Source organism: Bubalus bubalis, chromosome 18, assembly GCF_019923935.1.
Source record: "Bubalus bubalis isolate 160015118507 breed Murrah chromosome 18, NDDB_SH_1, whole genome shotgun sequence".
Classification (NCBI taxonomy): domain Eukaryota; kingdom Metazoa; phylum Chordata; class Mammalia; order Artiodactyla; family Bovidae; genus Bubalus; species Bubalus bubalis.
The window spans coordinates 58,232,813-58,242,820 of NC_059174.1; the positions used below are offsets into that span (position 1 = coordinate 58,232,813).

The following is a 10,008-nucleotide window of genomic DNA, read 5'->3' on the forward strand; positions in this document are numbered from 1 at the left end:
TGAAGAATTGATGCTTTTGAACTGTGGTGTTGGAGAAGACTCTTGAGAGTCCCTTGGACTGCAAGGAGATCCTGCCAGTCCGTTCTGAAGGAGATCAGCCCTGGGATTTCTTTGGAAGGAATGATGCTGAAGCTGAAACTCCAGTACTTTGGCCACCTGATGCGAAGAGTTGACTCATTGGAAAAGACTCTGATGCTGGGAGGGATTAGGGGCAGGAGGAGAAGGGGACGACAGAGGATGAGATGGCTGGATGGCATCACTGATTCGATGGAGGTGAGTCTGAGTGAACCCCGGGAGTTGGTGATGGACAGGGAGGCCTGGCGTGCTGCGATTCATGGGGTCGAAAAGAGTCGGACACGACTGAGCGAGTGATCTGATCTAATCTGACTGGGCCTATATACCCAATCCCCCCTTTACTGCGGGTTGTAGAATGGACAGATAAAGAACCAATCTTATCCACCAATGATTCAGTACATAGGCCTCCTCCTTAGCTTGGAGGGGCCCTTTCATCCTGAGGAAGAAGGGAGACTAATTAATTTTTCTCTCGAGTATGAAGTCCTTCCTCTATACATGAGTCTAGCAGAATTATACATTAACTTTAGCCGACAGACATGGGCTTCCATTCTGCTTCCAAAGAAGAACTTTCGGAGATTGCTTGGACTGTTTACTGCCCTTTCTTTCTATGAGAACCATGTCAACACTACTGAAACGCTAGGAAAAGGACAAAAATCTTTATGCAAAGGGTTTACATATAAGAGCTTTAAATGCACTCCTGGTTCATTGGGACAGATGTCAAGCTAAATCAGGGAAATTAATGTTTGGGTCCAATTACACCATTGTTGATAGGGAACCCCATGGTATGTGGTTGTCTAACTGCTCAGATGATATTAACAGCACTGTATGTGATTATGCTACTCAAGTAGCATAGAAGGTTATGCTACGATGGAACATTACCATGACAAAGGACTTCTTGGCTGGCTTGACGGTGGAATGGCACCCCCTCACCCTCGAATCGTCCTCAATAAACAGATTGGGCCTGAACAATGGGACATCTGGAAAGTTGCCGCGAGCACCAAAGAACTTGGAAGTTGGACTGGATATTTCATGGGGACCAGCCGTAGTCATAGTAACTATTCCTTTTGTTATAATCTTTCATATTTCATGCAAGGTTGTGTTCCCCTTCCTTTTGTTATAGCTATAGGGAACTTGCAGTTTAATAAGACTTTACATTCTGTGACTTGTATAGCTTGCAGATTGTATAATTGTCTTAATTCCTGTGTTTCTTTGAAAAACAAATCCCTTTTGATTCTTCAGTCTCGACGTAATCTATGGTTGCCAGTAGATCTCCAACGACCGTGGAAAGAGGGTCCTATGGCAGGACTTGCCTCCCTGCTGCTTACTAAATTACTTCGATGATCTAAATGATTCATTGGATGGTTAATTCTTGGCATTTTGGGATTAATAGCCATTTGCACTATTGTCACTGTCGCAGACATTGCTTTACAAACCTGAATTCACACACACACCTTTATTCAAAATTGGACCAAAGATGCTTATACTATGTGGACCACTCAGGTGCAGATAAATGAGGAAGTTCAAGATGAAATACAGGAAATAAAAACAGCCATCCAGTGGGTCAGAGATCAATGAATAGATTTACAAAAACAAGTTATACTAAAATGTGACTGGAATTCTTCTCTATTTTGTATTACCCCTATTTGGTTCAACTATAGTGCCTACTATTGGGAACAAATCAAATTTCATTTGTAAGACATACATGATAATGCTTCCTTAAATGTACGATTATTACAAAAGGAAATCTTTGAAACCTTCTCTAAGAGTCTACCCTCTTCCAACAGTTTGGAAACCTTAGCTGAACAGCTAGCTGATCAATTACCTGGGCTAGACCCTCGAGGATGGTTTCTAAGCATTACACATAGTATTTGATCTGGAACTATAACGCTGATAATTATCCTGGTGATTATATTTGTAGTATACCAATGCCTTTCAACTAAAATTGTTCAAACTAAACAAACTCAATTGGTCAGGGCCTTTTTCACAAAAGTATCTACAGTCACCCCCAATTATGAAAAAATTAAAAAGGGGGGAATTGTCAGGGGATGTTCTACTTTAAGGAATCCAGTATGTTGTATTTTCTTCCTTTGTGTGCCATTTCTCAAGGACTCTCTGTTCCTTATCAGTTCTGGAAAACAGGAACGAGCAGAGCTGCATGCAGCTCTCAGGACTGAGATCATGGGAAAGACCACCTGCTTGGATTCCCTTCAGTGACTCCCTTCAGTGACTCTCTTCAGTGACCTTTTACTTACAGGACTATCCATTTTGTTGCAACTCATGGAATTTCATTCTTAATGGCTGAGTAATCATTTTATTGAAGATATATAAGCACGCGTTTCTGCAAATAAAGTACCCTTGTTTCACTCGAGATTTGGGTGCCCCACATCCTTCTTTTCTTCGCCTTCTTTTCATCTACTCCAGTCCCCAAGTCCCGGTCTGTAAAGACCATAACAGATAAGGAAGATAGACATGTTCCTGTGTATTCCCCATTTTAAAATTTTTTTTATTTGTAGTTTCAGTGTGTGATGTGCTCGTTCAACTATGCCCTGTGCTTGTGGATTATAAGGAATATCTGTAATATGTTTAATGGAAAATGATTGTAAAAATTGTTTGAATTGCCTAGAAATATAAGTAGGGCCATTGTCTGTTTTTATAGAACTAGGTGTTCCCATTATTGTAAAGCAGGTTACTGCCGCTGCTGCTGCTAAGTCACTTCAGTCGTGTCCGACTCTGTGCGACCCCATAGATGGCAGCCCACCAGGCTCCCCCGTCCCTGAGATTCTCCAGGCAAGAACACTGGAGTGGCAAGTTAATAGGTGGGTAAAAACATGTTGTGTAGTTTCACCTTGGGGAGGTGTGGCCCATATAAAAGAAGAACTCGTACCGATTGAGATATGTAAGAAGGAAGAGGGAGAAAGTTCAGGGCAATGAGTTACATCCATTTGCCATAGTTCATTGGGTTGTAATCCTCGAGGATTGATACTTTGTGCAATGGGTCGAAGATGTAGGGGCCTACAAGTAGAGCAATTATTAATGATTTCTTTAGCATGTCGGTATGGAATTTTCCAAATTTGATGTAATGAGCCAGAATTATTGTGTAATAGAGCATTATGCTCTTCAGGAGTAGCAAGAGAGACAAGTTTATCAGTTTGTTCATTACCATGAGCCATAGGGCCAGGAAGACAAGAATGTGTTTGAATATGGGTAATATAAATAGGGGAAGTGTGGTTCTTAACAATAGATTGTAGTTCAAGAAAAAGTGGTTGGATAATAGAATGACTAGAATTTATGGTAGAAGTTTCTATATTTCTTAATACAAAAACTGAATATAAGGGGTCAGAAACTATATTAATACAATAAGTATGTAGGTGAATAACGTGAATGAGAGCATATAATTCGATTTGTTGAGCAGAGTGAAATTTAGTATAAAAGACTATATTCTTTGAGAGATCAGAATGAGGCTTTGGTGTTTTTAGTCCCATCTATATGTGTTCTCAAATTGATATTTATTAATAGGTACTACAATTTTATGAGGATTGGGGCCAATTATAGCCTTAGCTCTATTTCTTCCATTGATAATGATTAGAGTGATCAAATCAAGATAGAGTGTAAGTGACCTTGTCCCTCTGAAATGGGTATAGATCCATTCTATTGCGTATGCTTGTTGGGTAAGAAGTTCTGTGGGAGAATGGGGAGAGGGGAGTATAAATAATTCTAGAGGTAAATCAAGTCTAACACGAGTAAGAAATTGTTTTTGCAATTTAGTTTGTATTAAACAGTTTTTCTCGTGCCTCTTGTTAAAGTGAACAAGGGCTATTTAAATCCGGATCTCTTTTTAAAGTGTTAAATAGTTAGTTGATAATTTGTAATGTCTAAAAGGGTATAATCCAATTTATATTGCCTAAAAGTTTTTGAAAATCATTCAAGGTTGATAATTTATTAACATGAATCTGTGTTAGTTGGGGAGTAATATGTTGTCTATTAACAAATCTTAAGTAATAGTAAGGTGTAGATGTTTGATTCTTTTCAGGGGCTTTGATTAATTTAGAAGCTTTTAAGCATTGTTGAGCTATGTCAAACATCTGTTGAGTTTCTAAAATAGATGGAGCTGAAAACAATGTATCATCCATATAATGAATAACAAGAAAGTCAGGAAATTGTTTTCTCACAGGTTCAAGAGCTTTGTCTACATCATATTGACACATGGTGGGAGAATTCATCATTCCTTGAAGCAACACAGTCCATTGATAATGTTTATGAGGCCCGATATGATTATGATAAGGAAGAAAGAAAGCAAATCTCTCTCGGTCTAGAGGGTGTAAAGGTATAGTAAAAAAGCAATCCTGTAAATCTATGATAATAATATTCCAGTTTTGAGGAATAAGTGGTAAGTGATGGAATTTCTAGTTGTAATGCACCCATAGGTTTCATAGATGTATTAACTTTTCGAAGATCTGTTAAAAGACACCATTTGCCAGATTTCTTTTATATTACAAAAATGGGAGAATTCCAAGGGGAACAAGATTCCTCAATATGTTTTAATTTCAATTGTGTATCTATAAGTTCCTTAGCAGCCTCTAATTTCTCTTTTGCAAGGAGCCACTGCTCTGTCTAAATAGGCTCATCATTTTTCCAAGTTATTTTAATAATTGTATTGTTTGTTAAATAAGTGGTGGCCCAAAGGAAAAATGTGGAATATATATTTGAGTTTGCCATTGCATAAGTAAATTTCTTCCTATTAAATTAAGGAGTGCATCCATCACATAAGGTCGTAATGTTGCAGGCTGGCCTGGTCCCTCATTTGGATATATTTGGACATTTTGATAAACCTCTTGTATTTTGGTTTGAGAAATCCCTGCAATTTGGTGAGAAATTTCCTGTATAGGCCAAGATTTGGGCCATAAATGTTTGGAAATAATGGTAATATCAGATCCAGTATCAAGAAGACCAGAAAATCTTTTGCCATTAATTTTCATATTTATATTTGGTCGTGCATATTCAAATACTATTGATGTCCATAAGGATTGCTTTTCATCTGTACTACCAAATCCACCTGTCCTTATACCATTAGAGGAGTTAATAGAAATGTAAGGTAAAAGAAGTAATTGGGCAATTTTGTCCCCCTTTTTGAATTGTCATAGTATCTGAGATGACATCATAATTTGAATTTTTTTTTATAATCTGAATCAATTATTTCAGGGTGGATAGCCATTTCTTTAGAAGTCAGACTAGATTGGCCAAGTATAAGGCAGAAGGTTTGTGGGGGTAGGGGTCCATAAAATCCAGTAGGTATTCTAGAAGGGACTGCTTGAGGAAAGAGAAGAAAATCATTTGGTGCCTGACTCTTGTGTGAGGCCTCCCTCATAGCTCTGCTGGTAAAGAGTCCGCCTGCAATGCAGGAGACCCAGGTTTGATTCCTGGGTCAGGAAGATCCCCTGGAGATTCTAGAAGGGAAGATATTCTAGAAGGGACTGCTTGAGGAAAGAGAAGAAAATCATTTAGGGCTGGTATATTGATGGCATCATTGCTGGATGTTGAAGGTTTGAGGGAAAAGATGACGTTTGCCCCTGGTTTTTGTTGATGGGGACCCACCCGGGGAGTCCCCATCTTTTAGTTTCCTGAAATAGGGTTCCCTTCAACATCATACTTAGATCGATATTTTTAGCCCAATGTACCCCTTTGTGACATTGAGGGCAGACTCCTAGAGGTTTTTTAGTAGTTTTAATTTTTTCTGTGTGTTTTTTAGGGCAGTTCTTTTTTAAATGGCTCTTATCTCCACAAACAAAACATCCTTCATTCCCCTTTTTAAAGGCAGCAGCCATTGCTTCAGCTAACATTTGCATTGTCTGAATTTCTGATCCTAAGTTGCGACAAGCCTTCAAATAATCAATAACATTCCCAATCTCACGAATTGGAGTGATGGCTCTTTAACACTCCTGATTCGCATTCTCATATGCAAGTAGTTTTTCTAATTGCACTCTTGTCTCTTCTCCAACAACATTATGGGAGATAGCAACTTCCAGTCTAGTTAAAAAATCAGCATAGGCTTCATTAGGCCCTTGTAATATCTTTGTGTAGTTACTTTTAGGTTCCCCTTAAGGAGTAATTCGATCCCAGGCTTCAAGGGCAGCTTCTTTCAATTGCTCATGCCACAAAGGAGGGCATTGTATCTGAGCTTTCACCAAGTCAAATTGCCCCATCCTGGTTAACATTTTAAAAGTAATTTGGTTTTGGGGAGTGCCAGCTCGAGTGTTAGAATTGGCATGATCTCGGGTCACATCATGAAACCACGTTATCCATTGAAGATATTTTTCTGGTTTAAGAAAAGCTTTTCTCAAAATTCACCAATCATAAGGAATAAAATTTCCAATAGAAGATGCCATAGCATTTAGAAGTTCTTTTGTAAAAGGAGAATGAGGGCCGTACATAGTTACAGCCTTTTTCATCTGTTGCATGTGAGAAAAATCAATGCCTTCGTATTGTGGTATTAGTTGCCCTTGAGCATAAACATTCCCTAACACAGGAAAGGCAAAAAGATCATCAGCCTCAGAGACTCGAGATTGCAAAGCCAGTAAATCAGAAAGCCTTCGTCGTGAAGAAGAACGAGTGGATCGTCTGTTTTCATAAATATGAGTGTGTGTTAGGGGCTTATAATTGTCATCAAAAAAAGTAATGTTGGCTTTAGTGTCAGAGAGCATCAGAAGAATCATCATCAGATTAATTTTGTCCTCTAATTGAGGGGACCTTCGGTTTCATGCCCGTTACAAGAGGAGGAGGAGGAGTGCTTGGGACAGCTGGAGCAGGGATGGTGGGAAAGTTTTGAAACATTTTATCTTTCTGTAATTGGGCCTTCTGTAAAGTCTTATCATCTAATTTATATTCGTATAATGAGCATTCCGCTTGTTGACAAATATCAGGGGGGCTAGCATTGCCTTTAAATGGCAAGATCACGGCTTTAATGAGGGCCCACAAGGGCCAGAAATTTATTGGAATATTTTCTCCCCGTCTTGCAGCTTGCTCAACATTTTCTTTAACCCAGTTCCAAATTTCTAAATCAAAACTGCCTTCATCAGGGAACCAGGGATTATATTTAACCACCGTTTGGAGACAAGGCTCTATCTTTTAACGCAAAACCGAAAGTCCTTTAACCTTAAATAAATGATAAAGCAGAAAAGTGGTGGGGCTTTCCAGCCATTTGTCCTATAACCCAGCACTTACCGACCTCCGTAGGTCCTAACAGTTACTCTGTCCACTTGCCTAGGGCTTTCACCAGGTCCCTGTTCGGGCGCCACTTGTCACAGCCTTTGTAGACGGGGACCTGGGGACTGGAGTTGACGAGAAAAAGGACGCAGGGGACCTAGGTCTCGAGTGAAACAAGGGTGCTTTATTTGCAGAAACGTATGTTTCTATGTCTTCATACAAGGTAGCTTTAGGCAGTAAAATAATTGAGGATAAACAAAGCCAAGCAAATAATAATCTTCAAAGGGCCAGAAAGCATTCCATATCCTGAGGAAGAGGGGCATAACTAAATAGATTACCTTTAAGTAAAAGGTCACTGAAGGGAGTCACTGAAAGGAGTCCAAGCAGATGCCCTTTCTCATGATCTCAGTCCTGAGAACTGCATGCAGCTCTGTTCATTCCTAATTTCCCGGAACTGGTAAGGAATAAGAGTTCTTGAGAAACGGGACACAAAAGAAGAAAATAACATATTGGATCCCTTAAAGTTGAACGTCCCCTGACACAGAGCAATTATTTTGAGCATCAAATTTGATCGGAACCAGGATAATATGTGTATGTGTATGAATCACATTTAACAGCTGTCATTACCATTTGCTAATGTTGTATTCAAAGAACTACATTCTGAATATATCAAGGTTTCCTGTTTCCATGAATAAAATGTAAACACTTCTGAAACGGCCCTGGATGAATTGTGTTTATTCCATCAACACAGTTTTATCTCCCTTCAGTACTTTATAAGAGCAGCTAAGAAAGTAGCATTAGGCTTTCAGGTTTAAATAAATATAGAACAATTTCTTGTCACCATGGAATCAAACAACATGAAGTTTAGGGGTTACATAGTCAAAATTTTTAACTAAAGTTACTCTCTCTACACTCTATAACAGAGCATTCATATGACTGTAATCCAAATAGCACAGCAGTGCATTTTAGACTGACTTCCATTAATGTGCAAAAATTACATCAAATAAACTTGAAGGTCTAATTTGCTTTTGCTTTATTTTTATTTTTGGCTGTGCTGGGTCTTCGTTGCTGTGTGTAAGCTTTCTCTAGTTGCTATGAGTGTTGGCTTTTCTTGTTGGGGAGCACAGCCTCTAGATGTGAGGACTCAGTAGCTGCAGCTCACAGGCTCTAAAGCATGGACTCGGTAGCTGCAGCACACACAGTTAATTGTGGTATGTGGGATCTTCTCAGACCAAGGATGGAACCTGTATCCTCTGCATTGACAGGCAGATTCTTAACCACTGAACCATTGGGGAAGTCCCTAATTAGCTTTATTGAATGATTGATGCATTGGGCAGAATTCAACCTGGTAAATGGGTGCACCAAGCAGCCTGACACAGTGGACAGTCTCAGGATATTGAGGGTATTTTCATGTGCATTTTGATAGCGTATGTATTACAGATTTTTGGCGTGTCCTTACTATGAAGTTTTTATTTAGATATGGGCTCTTGGTGTTTCTTAGACTTGGGTGACTGTTTCCTTTCCCAGGTTAGAGTGGTTTCAGCTGTTTTCTCCTCCTAAGATCTTTCCTGTCTTCTTCTGGGACTCCTACAGGGCAAATATTAGTGGCTTCTTATCCCAGAGATCTCTGTAAATGTCCTCCTTTTATTATTTTTTATTCTGTTCAGTAGTGGTGATTTTCAGTGCTTTTTCTTCTAGCTCACTAATGTGTTTTCTGCCTCATTTAGCCTGTTCTGATTCATTTTAGTTTCTGTTTTTTGTTTGTTTGTTTGTTTTCATTTACTATATTCCTCAGTTCTGTTTCATTGGTTGTTATATTTTCTAAGTCTTCGCTAAAGACTTCTCATTTCTCAGGTCGTGCATTCTTCTCCCAAGTTCTTTGATCATGTTTACTACCATTACTCTGAACTCTTTCAGGTAGATTGTCTATCTCCACGTTACTTAGTTCTTCTGGGGTTTTGTCTTGTTCTTCCCTCTGAAATATATTCCTCTGTCACCTCGTTTTGTGTAAATTTCTATTTGTACTTTAATCTATCTGGTAGTGTAGTTACGTTTCTTGACCTTGGAGAAGTGGCCCCCTGCAGGAGATATCCCAGGCATCCTTCCCCCGATCCAAGAGCCATAGGACATCTAATCCCAGGGTGGTGTCCACATGTATTTGCGGACATGGTTTTCAAGCTGTGGGACTCTACTTTTCTTGCTTTTGGTGGCTGCCCTCTGATGTGAAGAGCTGACTCATTGGAAAAGACCCTGATGCTGAGAAAGATTGAGGACAGGAGGATAAACGGGCGACAGAGAACTAGAGGGTTGGATGACATCACCGATTCAATGGATATGAGTTTGAGCAAACTCCAGGAGATGTTGAAGGACAGGGAAGCCTGGCGTGCTGCAGTCCATCAGGTTGCAAAGAGTCGAACACAACTGAGTGGCTGAACAACAACACTGCTGGTTGAGGCTGGTCTGGAGGCTTGTGCCTGCACAGTGGTGGTTAGAACTGGGTCTTGACACTTTTGTGGATAGAGTTATGTCGAAAGGCATGTGTACAGGAAGCCTTTGGGCATCCTGTCTGCTGATGGTTAGGGTCGCATCCTGGCCCTTTCATCCTTTGGCCTTAGGGGCCCCATTTCTGTAGCCTACAGGTTCTGAGTGGAGCCAGTGTCAGGCCAAGATGGAGACCTCGTGCAGAGGAGTGCTCTCTCGTAGTTCTGCCCTCAGGATCTGTGTCCCCTCGGT

General features: G+C 39.9%; 1 long non-coding RNA gene across 1 annotated transcript; it reads left to right on the plus strand.

Moving 5' to 3' along the window:
• The first annotated feature begins 259 nt into the window (after positions 1-259).
• Positions 260-7,989, plus strand: LOC123465113. Its single transcript, XR_006640192.1, has 2 exons — positions 260-2,891; positions 4,247-7,989. It is a non-coding gene; the product is annotated as an uncharacterized LOC123465113 (long non-coding RNA).
• Positions 7,990-10,008: the final 2,019 nt, after the last annotated feature.